The following is a 19,960-nucleotide window of genomic DNA, read 5'->3' on the forward strand; positions in this document are numbered from 1 at the left end:
TGACTTGGTTAAGACCCTAGGCATTAGCCAGTAACAAGTTCATTAGAAAACATATAAATGAAAAAGAATACTGAAGATTATAAGGCTTTTTTTCTGGTAAACAAGGTACCCTTAGCAGTTTTGTGTCTGGTTTGCATGTCACTAGAAAGTCAATCTGATAAAGACAAACGGCTTAGAGAAAAAGTGTTTATTAAATGCATTCAATTATTTTTGCTGCTGGGAGAGGTACAAGGATAGACAAAATCAATTAGTATGCACTAATAGTGCAAGCTGTACCATGAGTCTTAGCATGACTAACTTTTATTTTTGGTTAACTCTAACCTGCCTGTGTGGCTAGCAACTTAGAACATTTGTTCTTATTAGAAGCAAAAACTTCAATATTTGAAAATGTACACAGTTTTGTGTGTTACTATTAAGCTAATAGGTTTTGGGGGGTTGTTTGTTTGTTCTATTTGAGGGCTTTCAAAAAGCTATACAAGATGTGGCATAGGTTCAAATGGATATGACAAGAAACAACTATATAAAAGCCAACCTGCCAAACAGTGTATGCATATAATATAAAAGTTGGAACTAGACCTTGTTAAAAGCAGTTGTACATAAAAGGTGGTAATAATCACTATACAAGAAAATGATGCTTTCTGTAATATCTTTCAATCTGAATGGTCTTACAGATAAAATATAAAAAAAAAAACAGTAGTGAACTATATTAAAACACGTAGAGCAGAAATAGCTATGGTATAGGACACCCACCTGCAAAGAACTGAATGTATGAATTTGATATATAAAAGCAAATACAACCAACAAGAAACGCAACACCCCACAGATAAAAGTCTTTATGCCAAAGCAAAAATTGTACACAACTGTAAACAATTAAATCTGTTTGCATTTTTACGAAGTGAGTTCTGGCGTTTTTCAAGCCTGTGGTTGTCTTTGCTGCCTCATTTCGTAAGGACTGATATATAAAAGGTTTTCAGGATGGTTATTCAGCGGAATATCTGGGGCAAAGGAAAAGAGGAGTACTTAAATTAATTACAAGAGGAGCTCCAATAGTGATAGAAGAGGGAAAAAAATATAATGGAGGATATATAGACGCTACTGGCAAGGGAGGAGGATTACATTGGCATGCATTTACATTCCACCTAAAACTGCAAAAATGGAGCTTAAGAAAATTCTGGGAGAAATAATCAGCTTTCAGCAAGGAATATTACTCCCAGTTTAGACTGGAATTTGGTTTGCAACAGTGAAGATGTATCTGGGGGCCTAGAAGGGAAAATGTAAAAAAGGAGGGTAGATTTTTGAAGAATTTTATGAAAATGTTTGGCATGGAAGATGTGAATTCAGTACTAGGAGTTTGGAGTGAATTTACATATTAATTATTCTCCAAGATACAAAAATTGGCCTAGGCTAGATAGAATTTATTTCTCACAGGAACATGTGTATTTAATTGAGGTCTTGAAACTGGTCTAGGACTGTTGAGAGAAAGCTTGTTTCACCAAAACGGGCGAGCACACTTTCGCAAAAATGCGTTTTCACCAAAAATGCACTTTCGCTAAAGTGGCAAAAAGAGAATGGTTGTTGCCGAGATTATGGTACAATGGGGATAAGGGAATATTCCCTTTTCCCCACTGTAGTGTGACCTCTGAGTGAGAATATAAAAGTAGGGTGCGTATGGGGGGCACAGCCCCTTGTATAAAGGTGTTTACTGTTTTTTTTTTTTTTTTTTTTTTTTTTTTTTTTTAATGTTGCGTTTTTTTTTTTTTTTTTTTGCAGACTTTCGCAGTGGAAAAGCACTTTTGCGGAAGTGTGCTCGACCATTTCAGTTTTGTTGAAATGTGTCGTCTGTAATTAGTCCTAGATCCCTTGAAACACACCCAATAACTATTTCAGATCATGCACCAATAATAACTAAAATAAAAATACAAGGTAATGCAATAAAAATCAGGCACTGGTGCTTTCCCACCTATTGGCTGAAAGAGAGAGGAATTTAAGGAATGGGTTTTGGAATTAATTCAGGAGCTACTACAGAAGATAGAAATTTCTTCTGAAAACATAGCTAGGTTCATAGGTTCATAGGTTTATACTAGGCTATCTGCCCTAAGGCATTTATAAGCCTAGCCCAAATTATTGTGGCTTACGCCACCCCTTATATGAAAAAATACTGTGCCCATTAGTTTGTTGTGCCTCTGTCCAGCAGTGACCCAGAGATGATTCCCGGGGTAAACCTACGATCTCCCATCCACAGGTCTAGATTTCTCTTGAACAGAGTCAGCGAGGTGCTCTGCCTCACATGGACCGGGATTTTATTCCACAGCATAGGGAGTCTCTGAGTGATAAATCTATCCCTCCAGCACGTCCTATTTATATCCGTGCTAAGGTTTAAGTCGCTTGCTCTAGTGGTTTTGGTGGATTTGGATTTTTGAGGTGGAGCATGTCCATTAATTCCGGGTTGGACATGGCCTTGTATGTCAGGCACATGTCACCTCTGAGCAGACGGTATGCGACTGAATAGAGCTGGAGTTTCTTCAATCTGGCAGCATATGACAGATTTTGGAGTCCCTTTATCCTTTTGGTGAGGAACTTTTGGGGTCTCTCCAATTGCTGCAGATGTCGGGTGAGATACATCCCGAATGGGGCATTGTACTCGATCATTGGTCTGATAAGTGAAGAGTACAGGGGAACAATGACCTCACTAGATCTGGATGTGAATCCCTTCATGATCAGGTGGGCAATGTAGAAGGTCTTTCTAACCACTTTAGCAATGTGAGTGTCAAAAGAAAGGCCACTGTCAACCTGGGTCCCCAGGTCCCTGATAACCTCTTCTGTGCTTAGTGGATTGCCACCTATATGGTAGCTTGGGGTTACCTTGTTTTTCCCGAAGGGTATGACTATACATTTTTGGCGTTTAACTTCAGGCCATGGCTCTGGCACCAGCTATCTGTTTCCGTGAGTCCCTTCTGAAGGATATCCGTGTCCGATGCACTTTCCACTATGGCCCAGTTTGCAGTCATCTGCAAACTTTGTCAGCCAAAGTCCTCCCATGTTGGCCTGTACTTCTGAGAAGTAGATGCCAAACAATAGGGGCCAAGGACCGAGCCCTGTGGGACACCACCTGTGACCGGCTTGGAGTCTGACACAGCGCCAGCAACTCTAACCCTGTGGGTTCTGTCCTTAAGCCAGTTTGCAACCCATCTTGTGACATATGGGTTTACATTTAAGCTGGTAAGTTTTTCTACAATACCCGAGTGGGGTATTGTGTCAAAGCCTTTGCAAGGTCAAGGTAGGCTGTATGGACTGCCTTTCCTCATCAATGGCCTTGGTGACTATTTCAAGAAGTCGACCAAGTTCAAAAGGCATGATCTTCCCTTGACAAAGCCAAACTGGGTCGGGTCCAATGTCTGCAAGTCCCTATATCTTTGTTTATGAGCTCCATTATGATCCTCTCCATAGCTTTGCAGACTAGACTTGTTAAGCTTATGGGCGGTAATTACCAGGGTCCGTGAGGCGCCACCTTTGTGGAGTGGGACCACAGTTGCCGACGCCACTCCTTGGGCACGTATCCTGTGGTAAGGCTGAGATTAAACAGCTGCCTTATGTGCGGGTTTAATTCCTCATTTAGCTCGTGTAGCACACAGCCGGGGACACCATCCGGTCCCATTGATGCTGTGTTTTTAGCTTTAGAGAGAGCAGCTTTCACCTGCGCATTTGAGATGTCCGGGAGGCTACACTCGGCTGGGATAGTTATCTCTCCTTTAGGGGAGAGGGGTGAAGTTTGCACTGAACCTGTCTGCCAGTATGTTGGCAATGTCTGTGGGTTCAGTGATTTTGTATCATTTTGGACTAATTCTGAGCATATCTGTGAGTTTCCACCCAGGTTCCTAACATAGCTGAAAAAGGCCTTATGATTGTCCTTTGAATCCATGGCAATTTTTCTCTCAAAATTGGCCTTAGTTGATTTTATGAGTGCTCGTATTTTTTACTAATAATGATCAGGGGTGACTTCCCTTTTATGGATTTTGTTCTATCATGTAATAGCTTTCTCCTCTTATTGTAAAGTTTGTTAATGGCTGGGGTCCACCAGACTGGACGTTTGCCCTTTGTGGAAAGAGTCTTGGTTTTATTTGGGATTGCCTGATCCATGCAGTCCTGGAGGTGTTCATAGAAGGCATTTGTAAGGGCTTCCGCAGCTTGGGTTGTGGTTTCCTCTGACTCAGGGGCCTTGAAGGATACCACACCAGTCTTGAGTAGTGTGAAGTTTGCTTTAGAGAAGTTCTTCACTATGGTCTTTTGTTTGGGGTGGGGGCGGGATGTGGATTTCCAGTGAGATTAGTTTATGATCAGATCTCACCAATGAGGGATATACTTCGGTGTGGAGCATTTTGTCCCCATGTTTGTGACAATGAGATCTAGTATATTTTCTCCTCTCGTGGGAACAGTGACTAGCTGTTCCATGGCATTTGAATTTATGAACTCCAGGAACCGTTGGGCTAGAAAGTTAGGGCTTGAGTAATGTTCCCAGTCTATATTCGGGTAGTTGAAGTCACCCAATATGATGGTGTTTGGAGATACATTTATACCCTCCAGTGTCTTCAGGAAGGCTGTGTGGGGTTCCTGAGTTTGAGAGGGTGGCCTGTAGCATGCTACAATTTGTAGAGCAGTTTTGCCTATTGTTAGTTGCACCTGGATGGTTTCCGAAGCTTCATGCGTTGCCACCAACCTGGAGGTGTGAGTATCCTTTATGAATATGGATACACCCTCCTTTTGTGGAGTGGTCCGGTTTTGGGGCCGGAACGCATGATATGAGGTAAAACCTAATAGTGCCGGGTGCTCTCAGGAGCCTTGAACCAGGTTTCAGTTACAGCACAGACATCGATGTTCTCCATACTGAGAAGGGCCTCGAGTGCGTGCATTTTGAGATTTAGACTTCTGGCATTGAGCAGCATTACCCTCAATTTCTTCCCATTTTTGTTTTCTAGGGTGGTAGGTTTAGAATTTGAGCCTTGCCTAAAAAGGCACTATGGGGTGGCAAGAGCCTTAGCCAATATCCGGAATCCCAGGGTGACAGGTGCAAGCCGTCCCTTGCGAAGCAGCGTGGCTTGTCAAGCATGTCATCCCAGGCAGACAGACACTGGATCCCCTTTGAATGACACCAGACATTAAGCCAATTGTTAAAGCTGATCATCTTGTCTCTATATTGTGGCATCATTCTTGGTGAAGGAAGGATACTGCTCAGGGTTAGGGTCATACCTGCCTGGGCTACATAATCAGAGAGCTCCTCTATGTCTCTTTTCATGCAGTCCAGGGAGGTACGTCTCAGGTCGTTCACACCAGCATGGACAATGACTGTGTCATATTTGTACTTGCTGTGGAGTGACCCGAGTGCTTGTGCTATGTGGCGGATTCTAGCGCCCGATAGGCAGCTTACTGTGACCCTCTCCTTGTTCAGCCTGGTGAGTGGGACGTCAGTGTGTCTGACTATGGAGTCACCTATGACAAGTATGTTTGGTGTTGTATTTGGCCTTAAGGGCTGTGACTGCTTTGCACACTGCTTTTGTGGTTTATGTGTTGCTTGTGGGGTGTCTTGAGGTAGCAGTTGTTGGGGAGTGGGATAAAATTAAAGTGGAGTTTAAAACTAGGGTGGAAATAAAGGATAGGGAGATATGGCTAAGAATTAACAAGAATTATTTAGAAAGAATGCTAAATGTTAAAGTATTGCAAAACGGGCAATCTCAGAACAAAAAAATGAGCAACTGCATAATACTAAACAGAAAATAAGGGATTACCTCCAATTAAAATGTTTTTAGTCCCTTGGGTCATAAACAAGTCAGGCATATTTTTAACAATCAGAGGAGAAGCTGCGGTTAGCAATTTTAGAGTTGAAGGATTTTATATATGAAGGGAAGACAGAATGAGTCAAGTAGGATAAACTGATTCTTCCAATAGAACAAGGTGAACTAGGATTACCCAATTTGAAGGGGTATTTTGAAGCGTAGTCTCCAAAGAATTTTTCCTCAAGTTGATAGCAAATGTTGGAAGTGTGATGGACAAGAAAGAGGTGGCTGGGAACATAGTTTTTGGGAGTGTAATGAGCTGACTGACTTTAGGGATTCCCTGCAGACTGCTCTGTTGGATTTGCTGGGTGAGTGGATTGGACTGACTGGGGAGATGATTTTTTTGAGCTATGATACACAATTGGAATTTCCTAGACATAGAAAAGCCTTGCTGAGTCTTATTATGGTGGCTGCCAAAAAAGCAATTACTAGAAAATGGAAATCAAAGTCTAGACCTGCTTTACTAGAAGTAGTGAATATAGTAACCGATAAAAACTGCAGTTGGGATGTTTAGAAAAGGGGCAGCAAACTACATAGAAAAATGGGAACTGTGGGAACAATATATGCAGAGAAGGAATGAAGTTTAACTGGCAGGGGTGAAATGAGCCATATAATGCTTAACTGACAATGATTAGATAGATTATAAGTGATGCATAATGTTTGCAACTAAAGTGGTGTCAATGTTTGTTTTTCATTTATATAAATGTAAGATTGCCTATGTCATATGCAATAATTTAATAAAGATGTTTATATAACAAAAAAAAAGGGCCCCTCTGTTGGGCACGCAGAGTGCTAATGAGCCAATATGGGAACACCCTGCTGCTACCACTCCCATGCATTTGGTAAACACATGGAGGGGCTATGATGAGACCAAATGACAGTGCCCTGAACTGGAAATGATTGGCTTCCAGCACAAAATGAGGAATCTCCTGGACTGCCTCACTATCTTGCAAGATAGTAATCATCTTGAAGATCTACTAAGCACATCTAGTTGCCATTTTTCAGAAACAGGTAGAATGGACTGAAATGTGACCATCCAGAACTAGATGAGGTGGTTAATGTCCAAAATTGGCCAGATGTCTTCCGTTTTCTTTGGAACTAAGATCAACCTGGAATAGACTCCAGATCCCAACTGATCTGAGGGGAGTTGCTGGATGATTTTTTTTTCCTAACAAGTCGTTTTACTTCTGCTGCTGCTTCCATCTGACTGAGTGCTATTTGAGGAATCCTTCTCTATTTCTGGGGAGGGGGAAGCAAAGGGAATAGTATAGCCTCTGGTGACTATCCCCAGCACTCATTTATCTTGTATGATGACCTGCCAAGTTTGAGGGAGTAGGGATAACTGCCCTCCAACTGCCTCCAGAGGAGCAGAAGTTGGGCAACCTTTCAGGAATGCCGACATGATTTCTCAGTGAAAAGACCATGAAATCCCCGATTCTGCAGTATCTCTCTACCTCTAGGGTGCAGTCTGTTAAAATTACTCCTCCTTCTGCCCTGGGGGGTTGTCTGCATAAGTGTCTTGGTTAAAACCTTGAAATTTCCAGAGCCACATTTACTTGCCCCATTATTTTTCCTAGAAGAGGTTATTTGAGGGGTAGAGAAGTGGATTCCAATGGCAAGTAGGGTTTTTCCATCTTGTTTGCTCCAGGTGAGCATCTCTTTAACCTTTGGTCAAAAGGAGTTGAACCATCAAAAGTGGCATTAACGAATGACGTTTTGAAGCCTTCCACAAAAAGTTTCATAATCACATCCAGGCATGTTAGTGGGTGGTGGCATAATTGGATGCGTGCCAACTGGGTGGTGAAGACAGTATCTGCTGCTCTAACCATACCATCAGCTGCACTGTAAACCTGCACAACATCGACTGCAGGGCAGACAACAAGGATGTCACTGATTTCTGGATGTTTGCAGGTAAGTTATCAGAAAGGGACTTCATGAGTTTCTTCATCAGGTCCCACTAACAACAGGTCATACAGACAATGTAGTTCAGCACTCTAAGTGCAAAAGTCCCTGAAGCATGCTTCCCGAACTTATACAATGTCTTGCACTCCTTGTTGGAGGGACAGACAGATGTACTCTCCACAGAGAGTTCATCTGTGGCTTCTGCAACAAACAAGGAATCTAATGGGGACCCGTGAGCCAGTGTGAACTGTTTTTACAGGTGACCAAGATCTTGTCAGACTTTCTCAGAATGAGCTCCACCCTGTCAACATCTGTCCATACCCACTGTACAATCCAATGAGGTCAACAGCAGGTAGCACCATCCAAGAGATAGAAGAACCAGTCCCAAAAGCATCAAGGAATACAGACTCCTCAGGAGAAGTCATGTTGGTAGACCAATCCCCTCACTGTGTCATCAATTAAAGAAGAACACCAAAGGTGACATCTTCCAGAGAGGATCATGAGGACCCTTCACCATCAAGTCTGCCTCTTCCATGACCAACTCCAGGGAGGAGTTTAAATGTCTACTTTTAAACATCTTTCCTAGGACCCTGCCTTACTTGGGCTTATGCAGAGAGGTCAGAATCAGACGGGGAACTCGTATGGCAAGCAACCCAAAGGCTGAAAGAGACCAATTGTCCCAGTTGAGCCAGATGTATGGAGTCACAAGCAGTGTCCAGTGGAGGGGTTGGGACAGCACAGCATAAGAGAGACACCTTCTCTCAGTTTGGCGAGAACCCTTTTAAATATCTTGAAAGCAGACGCCGAAAATCAGAGCTGAAGCAGCAAGCATTCCTCCTACCTGAAAAGGAGATAGGATGAAAGCCTTCCAACCCTAACTCACCCCAGTTTCAAGACTGGCAACAGAGACCAGCTATTGAGAGTTGAGGCACTGAGGGAAGAGAAAGATCTGAAAGCTTTGGGGTTGACCCAACCCCTTGAGTTTCAGCCCTGAGGCTTTGGCTCCTACTCTAGTTCCAATCTGACAAAGTCAGATTAGACAGAATAAGGGATACCAGAGTCAAAGACAAGAGGGTTGCTAGCTCCAGTGTAAGTGCTCTAGGAAGGCTCAGACCTGTGGACTTCAGATCAGAAGGTCAGACCAGAATTAGAGAGACCAGTGGAGGTATAGAAGGACTGTACCTGGGTCACCTGATAAGGAAGATGCCAGGATGTCCTCCAGTTGAATCTGCATCTTATGGAATCTCCATATCATAAAGATGGTGTCAGTGGTGTACGTTTCAGTGATGATCCTTGCAGAACTGAAGGACCTAAATAATAAATCCACTAAAGGTGGTTTGAAGGAAGACCTCTCCTGCAAGAAAGGGGGATGCAGCCTAGGGCTCTCAACTCCACTGAGAAACAGGGAGGAGGCAATGAAGAATAGACGCACATGGACGCTGGATCAGATTGTTGTCTGGTGGCACCAGACCCAAAACTTCTGTCAGATCCTGAGACCGTTCTCTGGATGTCTTCATCTTCTTCTCTGTGTCTTTCTTGGTGTCTTTTTCCTTAAGTTTCTTTTTTTTTTCCTTCTCTTTAGCAGGTTTAGATTTTTCTGATTTTTTTTTTTTTTTTTGCCAGAGAAGAAGGCTGAGGATGAAGACTCTTGTCACACCACCACCTGAGGTGGGGTGCAACCCTTTCAAGGCTAAGTCCACATGACACTGCAGTCCCCTTGTGCCAAATGAAATACATGCTTCACAGTCAGAATCCAGGTGTGCTGTCCCAGGCAGTTGAGAGAGACAGAGAGAGAGACAGAGTGTAATGGTCATGCACTGAGATTTTGTGGTCGCAGGCTGAACACTTTCTGAACCCAGGGACCTTGTCTAACATCACCAGGTAGATAACAATGCAAGAAAGAACTGTTTGAAGCCAACTAAAAAAAGGTTAACAAAAAGCTACAAAATCAGCAAAGGAAAAGGAAAACATAACAGCAGCAGCAGCAATATGAAGAATAGTAGAAATACTGTTGAAGAATCTACAACTACTTTTTTTTTCAACTGGGGAGGAAAGAAAACGTAAGTTAGGAAGAGAAACGCACCTAATAGCAGCTCAGGAAATACATAATATCACAGATACATTAAGATCAATGACAGAAATAGACTGCAGGAGGTCAATAAAACCCAAAAAGTCAGAAGTCTGATATAACACATGAATGCAGTAATTTGAACTGTCCATCGAGATCCATGGGATATAACAGAAGTAAACAGGATAGATTACTGTGATGCTAAATTAATAACCAAAAAAGTTCTACCACAGGGTAGTGAGTGAAAGGAAGGGGAGAAATCGAATACCATCATGGAAGTATCAAATAGAGAAAACTATAAAGCAATTAAGACAAGAAGTGTCACTCTTAGAAGAATATAGAAGAGGGACTAGATGAACAAATATACTGAGAAAGATAGACGTGATTAAAGCAGTGTGCAGTATTAGAAATGACCAGGATCTAGTATTCACTATCACAAATAAACTAAAAATTTCAGCACAGGCGGAAAAACTTAGAAGACAGATAAATATAAAGGAAAAGTACAAAATAAGCAATTTAAGCTGTGGTGGTGCAGCGGTAGCACTGTCGCCTCACAGCAAGAGGTTCTCCCATTCGATTCTCGGCTGGAGCGCCTTCTGTGTGAAGTCTGCATTGTCCTCCCCGCGGTCGAGTGGCATACGAAAGACATGCGTGAATGGGTGTGCCTTTGTTGAAGGTTGGGCATCGGGCTGGCACCTCAGCACCATAAAAATTGACTGCCAATCATTAGAGGACCGGAGTTCCACTGTGGCGACCCCTAACTGTGAAAAGCTGAAAGAAAAACAACAAAATAAGCAATTTATTAATGACCCAAATCATTTACAGAGAATTGGAAAATAAGGCAAAAGGAACTGAAAGACTGTCAAAAAAAGAGGAAGTAGATGCATTATGGAGAAGTATCTATGAAGATCCTGTGGAACATAAAGATGCTAAATGGATCAAAGAAGTAAAAGAAAGAAAATGAAGTTTAAAGTTGTAGGACATGAAATGGGATGAAGTAACAGCCAGAGAGAAAGTTAAGAAAAGCCTCTAATTGGAAAACCTCAGGCCCAGATGCAGTACCTAACTTGGTTAAAATTATTAACATCTTTCCACGAGGATTTAGCCATGAGTAAGAACTGTGCACCCCAGACACCAATCTGGTTAACAACAGGCAAAATGATGCTCCTTCTTATGAGTGAACCTGCAAGCTACCCTAAAAATTATAGACCACTAACTTGCTTCGGGCAATGTATAAACTACACATGGGAATTGATGCAGACAGAGTTTATAGTCATTTAGAAGAAAACTCAATTAGAGCAGTAGAACAAAAGGGCAATAAAAGAAAGTCATATGGAACAAAGGATCACTTGTTAAAGTCATAGTGGAAAACTGTAAAAAGGAAAATAATTTAAGTATGGCATGGATTGACTATAAAAAAGCATCTGACAGTATCCCACATTCATGTATAAAAAAAAAAAAAAGAGTGCTTAAAAAGGTTTAAAATAAATCCTGCGCTGATCAACTACATTACAGAGACCATGAAACAGTGGCAGACCACTTTGCAATTAAGCCATGATAAAGGACAGGTTATCATCCCAGGGATAAAAATTCAAAGAGGGATATTCCAGGGTGACTCTCTGTCACCGTTGTTATTCTGCCTTGCCATTAACCTATTAAGCTGTTTATTTAACTTAGGCCATGGCTACAATTTGGCTCCTGAAAAATAACTAAGTGTAAAGACTTATCTTCTCTTTGTCGATGATTTAAAACTGATTAGCTCATCAGATGAGGAACTGAAAGCACGCCTGCAGATTGTCAAAACTTTTTCAGATAATATAAGAATGTCATTTGGTGTTGATAAGTTTGCAAAAGCAACCTTTAAAGCAGGAAAACTGCAGCACCAGGAAAACATCAGTTTGGGGCAAGAATGCGATATAGAAGAACTTAAGCAAGAGAGAGTGTATAAATATTTGGGAATTGATTAAGGATCAACAACACAACATGAACAAATGTGAATAAAGCTTAATAAGGAATACTGTAAAAGACAAACTAATTCTGAAAACAGCACGGACATCTAAGAACAAAATTCAGGCTATAAACCAATTTGCTCTTCCTGTCCTAACTTTGTTTTGGAGTGATTGACTGGCCCCAAAACGTGTTGGATAGGTTAGAGAAGAAAACAAGAAGGATGCTTCATGCTCACCAAATGATTTATAAAAATCAGTGTATACCAAGATTATACATGTATAGATCTGCAACTGTGGGACTCCACACATATCTGCTGACCTCACAAGACCCAAATATAGTGAAAGTCTTGAAACATGAGGAGAATAAATCTAAGATGACTTCTCTGTTTAATTTAGAAGAAGCATATTGGCATTAAGCAGGAATGGAAATCAAACCAAGTAAATAAAAATCAGGCAGCAACTGAATGTGCCATAAAAAACAAAAGAAAGAATATAAGGTGAAGGACCAGATGAGAAGGCAAGAAATGTGGAAAAACCATAAATACTGTTGCAAGTATAGAAAACTTGTATAAGAACCTTGTGTTGATCCGGAATGAACACAGGAATGGCTAAGGAGAGGCGAATTCAAACCAAGAGCTGAAAGGTTAATGCTGGCAGCCCAAGATAGTGGGCTACGTACATGCTGGTTTACAAAGCTCATTGAACATGTGGGAGAAACAGACAAATGTAGGTTTTATAAAACCAAACTGGAAAACAGTCGCACACCTCAATGCTGGCTGTGACATACTAATGGCAGAATGACTGTATATTGAAAGACAGTTATGTGAAAAGACTGTTCCACTGGGGATTGTGCAAACATTATGGTACTGAAGTGGCTGAAAAACACTGGAAACATGAGCCACAAAGCATCACAGAAAATGAAGTTTATATCACATGGAATCACTCATTAACAACAGTTCAAAAGACAGATGCTAGAAAACTGGATATAGTGGTCCAATAAAACTGGATATAGTGGTCCAAGAAAAGACAAACAAAAGTACCATTGATCAATAAAATTGCTACACGCAGTGACTAGTGTCTTGCGTACAGATAGACACAATGTCATAAAATATCAGGATCTGCAGGCAGAAATGAGAGCAATGTGGAAGACAGATACCCAGACAGTTCCAACAGTAGTTGGAGCAATGGTTTTATAAAAAAAATAATCTACAATCTTATTTAGATATGCTACCAATCCATGTAACTCTGTACGAATTGCAGGAGTCGTCATTACTGGGCACATTGCGAGTGCTGCGAAGAGCACTTTTGGCTGACATCAAAGACTGAAGCAATACTAATCTCATTTACTTCAGGAATGGGGTCCATTCCTGTCATAGTATTAGAAACCCAAAATATTTGGAGAAATTAAAAGATTAAAGCACATCCTTCTGGATCAGGTGGCAAATGATATCAGAGCTAATTTGGGAGACCAGAAGAAGTTATGACTAGAGAAGTCACAGCCCTGGATCAAATACTTCAAAAAGGAGTAGAGGTTGGATCGGGTTGGATCAGATAATTCAAAGGTTGAAGAGGATGTAAACAGAAACTGGCTATGATGTTTTCCATAATGACAGAACTTTGAAGGCTTTCCAGTATGGATGCACACTGATCAACAGCTTAATTTCAGATCTCTCAGTGTGAAAAAATAAAGACAAGAGACAGCAAGTTTGTCACTTTTAGCAAATTCAGTTACTGGATAGTAATTACACTGCCTGGATGTCAACAAAAAAAGCTAAGATAACCTGAAATAAAATCAATTAGAAAAAAGAGGACTGAAGAATCCTACAGCTGCACAGCAAAAAGCAGTTTAAGTTCTAGCTTTGGTGCAATACACGGCTTTCAGTAATCTGGAAGAAAAAATATGTCAAATGTGCTCAAAGCATACCTCTCAACTTCTTATTGCAAGAAATCTGGGCAAAGCTTAAAATATGAGGGAGACAAATGCCCAAAATAGGGACAGATTTTAAATATTACTGTTGTAAATTTAAAAAGTTGCTAGAACAGGATTTGAGTTAGTGTGCATTTTCTTGAAGGATATGAAGTCTGAAACTCAAATGTATGTCATTATTTAATGGCGTCAGTCCTCCATGATTTGGTATAAACCCACAACATTTATGAGGAATATACCAAAAATCAGAGGCAAAAATCTGGACAGTTGAGAGGTATGCTCAGAGCCGATTAAAATAAATGAAATACTAAAGGGATATATCAACTCAAATAACTAAAAAAGCTGGAAAAAATGGAAAAAGCTTTACAGAGATATTCAGACAAGCTGATAAAATTGCAAAAATCAGAGGTTGAAATGAAGAAGAGGCTGACTGAGTATGAGCCTGCTCAAGAAGAGAGGTTTCAAAAAATGGTAGAATTAGAGGACAAAGCATGTAGGGAAAATCTGAGATCTTCTGCTGTACTAGAGAATCTAGAAGGAATAGTCTTATTAATTTTATGATAGCACAAATAAGCAACTGGACTGATATTCCACAACAGGAACTGTTAACTGGATGGGCACACAGTGTGTATGCTCCAAATCTGGACATGAGACAGCAGCTAAAACAATAAGTTATGTACTCACCGTAACGTTTGATGTATGTAGTCCATCTCGCCTTACATTCTTACCAGTGAGTTTGGAGCCAAACCTCAGCTCCGACTCGGCCATACTCTAGCTCGAAGTCTTCAACTGGCTCGTGGCTAAGAGGTATCCCATCATGCAACATGTCTATTCCCCAGATTTTGTTTGCTGCAAGCTCACACACAAGCACACACACAAACACACTGAGAAGAACAACAACCCCAACAGAAAGGACTACTGACACCTACAGACTATACCTTCAGGTCCTCCAGGAGTGGGTAGGTGGGAGGGTTAGTAAGAATGTAAGGCGAGATGGACTACATACATCGAACGTTATGGTGAGTACATAACTTCTTGATGTTATGTAGTCCAATCTCGCCTTCATTCTTACCCGTGGGACAGCGTCCCTAGCACCTTGATCTTGGGTGGCTCAGTGAAAAATAATCTTGAGCACTGTGGAACCAAAGGAAGATCTGCCTCTAGAGACCAGACTAATAAAGGTATGAGGTGAAGCCCATGTTGCTGCAGCACAAATATCCATAGACATCCTAGCCTGAAACGCAGTTGAGGTAGCCACAGATCATGTAGAATGAGCTTTCACTGGAAAGGGTAATTCTTGCCACTGGAAGCATAAATAAATGAGATGCAATTGGAGATCCATCGAGACAAAGTTACCTTAAAAACAAGAACCCCAAGTCTAGTGTCTGAAAATGAGACAAACATTTGATCTGATTTCCTGAAATCTTTTGTCCTATGTAAATAGAAATGCAATGGTCTATGAACAGCTAGCTGATGAAACTTAAATTCTGCCTTGTTGGAGAATTCAGGAAAAGACACAGGCAACTCAATGGATTGGTTGATACTGACAACAGAGGTGACCTTTGGAACAAAAGAAGGACTGGTTCTCATGGAGACCCTATCTTTGTGAAACACAAAATAAGGTGGCCTAATCGATAATGCTTGGAGTTCAGAGACCCGCCTAGAAGTTATGGCTAACAAGAATACTGTCTTCCATGACAAGAATTTCATGTTACATGTAGTTGCGGGCTTAAAGGGAGTTGAGGTGAGCTTCTGTAATACAAAATTGAGATCCCATGGCATTACTGGATCAAAGACTGGAGGTAGGAGTAACAATGTCCCTTTCAGGAAAGCCCTACAAAGCCTATGAGCCATAAGGTTGGGCTCATTAGCAACGTGAAAGGTAGAAATCGCTGCCAGTTGCACTTTAATGGTTGCTGCAGCTGACCCCTGACTGAACAGTTGAGAAAGAAATTCTAATATTGCCGAAATAGGCTCTGTATAAGGATCAATATGAATCTCACGGGCCCAAATAGAAAATCTCTTCCACTTACTGGGATAAATCATCCTGGTAGAAGGCTTGTGGGAAGATGATAGAATATGGACCACTTCCGGGGGAAAATCATAAAGCCTGACTAAGGACGGAACTGGAGCAGCCAAGCTGTCAACTTGAGGATCTGGATAGAGGGATGGAACTGTCCTGACATAGGAGACAGCAGATCCGGAGCTGGGTCCACAATCCAGGGCTTGTCCATTAGATAGAGTTGAAGGAAGGGAAACCAAACCTGACAAGGCCAGTGTGGGGCAATGAGGATCATTTTGCTTCCCAAAAACTGTGCTTTCTGAATGACTTTTGATAACAGAGGTAACGGTGGAAAGACGAAGAGAAGACCGGAGGGCCAATCGTGAACCAGAGTGTCCCTGGGTGTCTCCCCCTCCGGGGGGATAAGGGTGAAGTAGCTGCTGCATTTGGCATTGAGGATGCTGGCAAATAGATCGCAGCAAGGCTGACCCCATCTGTGGAATATCTTCTCTGCAACATAATTGTTCAGGGACCACTCATGAGGCATTAGGATAGCTCTGCTCAACCTGTCGGCAATCACGTTGGACTTCCCCGGTATATGCGTTGCAACTAGAAAGCATTGGGAAGACACCGCCCACTGCCAAACACATCCACACATCTTTCCCTAATAGAGGGAGTATTGACTGTAAGGTGACCATGCGGAACTTGGACTTTTGTACATGGAGGTTAAATCGGCTGAGATCCAAGATGGGTCTCAGGTCCCCTGTTCTTTTCGGCACCAAAAAGAATCTGGAGTAAGTCCCTAATCCTACTTGGTCTGCAGGGACAGGCTGGATGGCTCCCTTTGAAAGCAACTTTTTTATTTCTAAAGTTGCGAAATCCCTATGACTGGGTGGAACGTCTGGGATTCTCTTGGTTGGCGGGGAAGGAGAAGAGAAGGGCATATGATAACCTCTGGAAATTATCTTTAATATCCACTCGTCTTGGGTGACATCTTGCCAGGCTTCTGGGAATAAAGAAATGAGACCCCCGACCGGCTCCAGAGATGCACAGTCAGGCCTCCCTTTAGAAGCGCTGGTAGGGAGAACCACGAAAGGAATCATGGTCCCCCTGGTTACGTGGGCCTCCTCTGCCTCTAGGGCGGCATCTACCTGAATTTCCACCCCATCCCCTGCCTCCAGAGGAGGAATCACTTTGTGCGCCCTGAAAAAACCTCTGCGACTTCCTGAACCACATTTGCCCACCCTTCTGGCCCTTGGGGTAAGGTCTAGAAGGCATGGAAAAACGGACTCCCACGGCAGACAGGGTTTTTCCTTCCTGCTCACACCTAGTGAGAGTGTCCTTCACCTTGGTTCCAAACAATGAACCATCCACAGGGGGGCGTTGGTGAACATAGAGTTGAAGGCCTCCGCGAAACTGCACAGGCGCATACAGGAGTGTCTCCTAAGAGAGACTATGGAACCCACTGCCCTACTCGCTCAGTCGGCTGCGTATGAGATTAGTCTCATAGAAGAGTTGGTAAGGGAATTTAGGGGAGACATCTGTGCATTGACCTTCTGTGCCACGGCATCAGAAATGTTACCCTGTACAGAATCTCCTAGCTCTTTTAGGAGATCTCTCTGGAGCCTTGTAAAATGCGTCAAGTAGTTCACTGACCGCAGTGTAAAGGCTGCTGAGGTAAACACACTTCCCATACTTGTCCATAGCCCGGGACTCCTTAATAGGCAGATGGATGGTAGATGAAGTTTCAGCAAGTTCCTTCTTGGTGGCTGCTGCCACCACCATGGCATCTACTGGAATGCCTTTTGATAGATATTCCTTGTCAGTGGGGGCAGACAAAAACTTATTGGGTCTCCTAGGGACTGGTTCCACAGTGTCAGGAGTTTCCCACACCTTTCGACAGACAAGATCTAGTAGCTCATCAAAAGGGGGAGAAACCCAAGAGGCGGAGGGTTGAGACCCGAAAGCCTTCAGGAACACAGACTCATCAGAAGGGGATTTGGAGGGCCAGCTACCTCTCTGCTTCAAGATCTCAAGGATATCTGAAAAAGAAATATCTTCAGAAGACGACTTGGGGGACCCCTCTGACTCCTCGAGGTATGTGTCCGACGTGAGAGACTCATCCGGGGAGTCGAGGTGTTTCCTCTTACACAATCTCCTCCTGGCGGGCTCCTCAGGCAAAAACTCCGGGCAGATGTCAGAAAGTTGGGGACCACTCATGGAGGTATCCTGAGGCTTAGGGTCTACGCTGCCCATGGATAGAGGGTGATCCGAAACTGACGCCGGTGCTGGAGGGGGCAGAATATCGGTGCCGTAGGATGCAACTGACGACCTAGCCAGCATGCTCCTCATAACCTCGAAAACTGATCCCCTCTGGCTCCGAAGGCCGACTAACTGTACAGGATACAGTAGTAGCCCTCAGCACCGAGGAAATGAGGTCTGCAGCAGATGTCGTGTCCAAGCTCACTCGAGCCGAAGCACCGAGAGGAAGGCTCGGAATTGATGAAGATTGATCCGAGCTCACCCCATCGGGTTTGACCGGAGAACCGTGGACGCTCGGCCCCGTGAACAGAGCCGACAGGGTCAGAGCCTTAATCGGAATAGAGAAGCCAAGTGAGGCTACTGGAACCGACCTAACAGCACCCGACGGAACCAAAAACTCTGGCTCCGAAAGCCGAGAAAGGCTCGGAGGAGGAACAACAAAGGATGAAGAGGCCATAGGCTCCAGAGCCGACTGGGTCAGAGCCGAAATCAATTTGGCCAACACCGATGACTGAAGCAGTTTCTTCACCACTATCAACGTCCTCATTGAAAAGGGTCCTGGAGGATACAGTTGGAGATCTGGAACTCCCTACAGAAGGAGACTTGTGTGAAGGAGAAACCGGTTGAGTAACCGAACCAAAATATCCGTGACTGGCTCCGAAAGGCTGGGAGCCGATACGGACTTAGTCAAGACACTACCTTCTGGCAGCACAGAGGGCGATGGAACCGAAGGAGAAGCTGTTCTAGCAACTTTCTCTGGCAGCTTCAAAGAAACAGACGGAGCCAGACAGCACTTCTTAGAAGTCTTTTTGTCCTTTTTAGCTGGACAGGATAAGGCACTGGAAGACTTAGCCAAGTCTTTCTCGAAGAAGTGTTTAAGCAGTCCTTTCAAAATGAGCTTGTTCTTCCTCTCCTGTAGTACATGGGGACTGAAGAAATGACAAAACAAGCAGGACTCTTGGAGGTGAATAGCCCCCAAGCAGTACATGCACACAGAGTGCCCATCAGTCAAAGACAATTTATTGTTGCATTCAACACACTTTTTAAAGCCCAAAGGCCTGTGTTCCTTAGAATCCTTGGACACGCTGAATAAAGGAGAACACACACAGGTACAAAGCAATACGTACACACACTAGACCCAACTAAACCCCGCACGAGAAACTAGAGCCTCTAACTAAAAACGGCCTAGTAACAAGCGGGGAAAAAAAAAAAAAAAAAAAAAAAAAAAAAAAGACTACAGGAAGGACTAGGTCCTGTAACTTAAACAGGCCTAGCCTAGGGAAACAAAGGCAGGATAGCACCACTAGCCAGACACGACAACACTAAACGCTAACAGAATGGAGCACCAAACCAATGACCACACAGAAAAAATGGGGAGGACTAGGTCCTCTAACTGAAATGGGTCTAGCCCGTGGAAAGAAAGGAAACGAATGGGATACCAAAACGGCCAAAAACAAGGCCACAAAAACAGCAAGAGAAACAAAACAAAGGCAGTATAACACCACTACCACACACACTGAGCTATGAAAATAGCTTTTTTGAGCAACAAGTCAAAAGTATATAAAAAGTTTATAAACAGTATACTTAGCCACAGCCAAAAGCGAGACCACATCTGAGCGTAATGTGTGGCAAATGAGATCTGGGGAATAGACCTGTTGCATGATGGGAAACCTCTTAGCCACGAGCCATTTGAAAACTTCGAGCTAGAGTATGGCCAAGTCAGAGCAGAGGTTCGGCTCCGAACCCACGGGTAAGAATGAAGGCGAGATTGGACTACATAACATCCCGTATTAGTCAAGATGCAAACCTACCAGCAGACAGCTGATCCTGACAAATCTGTGGCAAAAAAGGCAAAGTGCTAGAAGTGGGAGACAGGAGAGTGTTTGTGGAAAATGAGTATTCACTATACACCATACAGAAGAGGAGTACATTTATTCCACCACTCAAACAATGTCGAGAGGCAGGTGTGAGATTCAAGCTGCTGTATCCAACTGTCAAAGTTATTTCTTGATGCAGAACAGG

This window comes from Protopterus annectens, chromosome 10.part0 (genome assembly GCF_019279795.1).
Source record: "Protopterus annectens isolate FY-2018-M chromosome 10.part0, PAN1.0, whole genome shotgun sequence".
NCBI classification, from domain to species: domain Eukaryota; kingdom Metazoa; phylum Chordata; order Ceratodontiformes; family Protopteridae; genus Protopterus; species Protopterus annectens.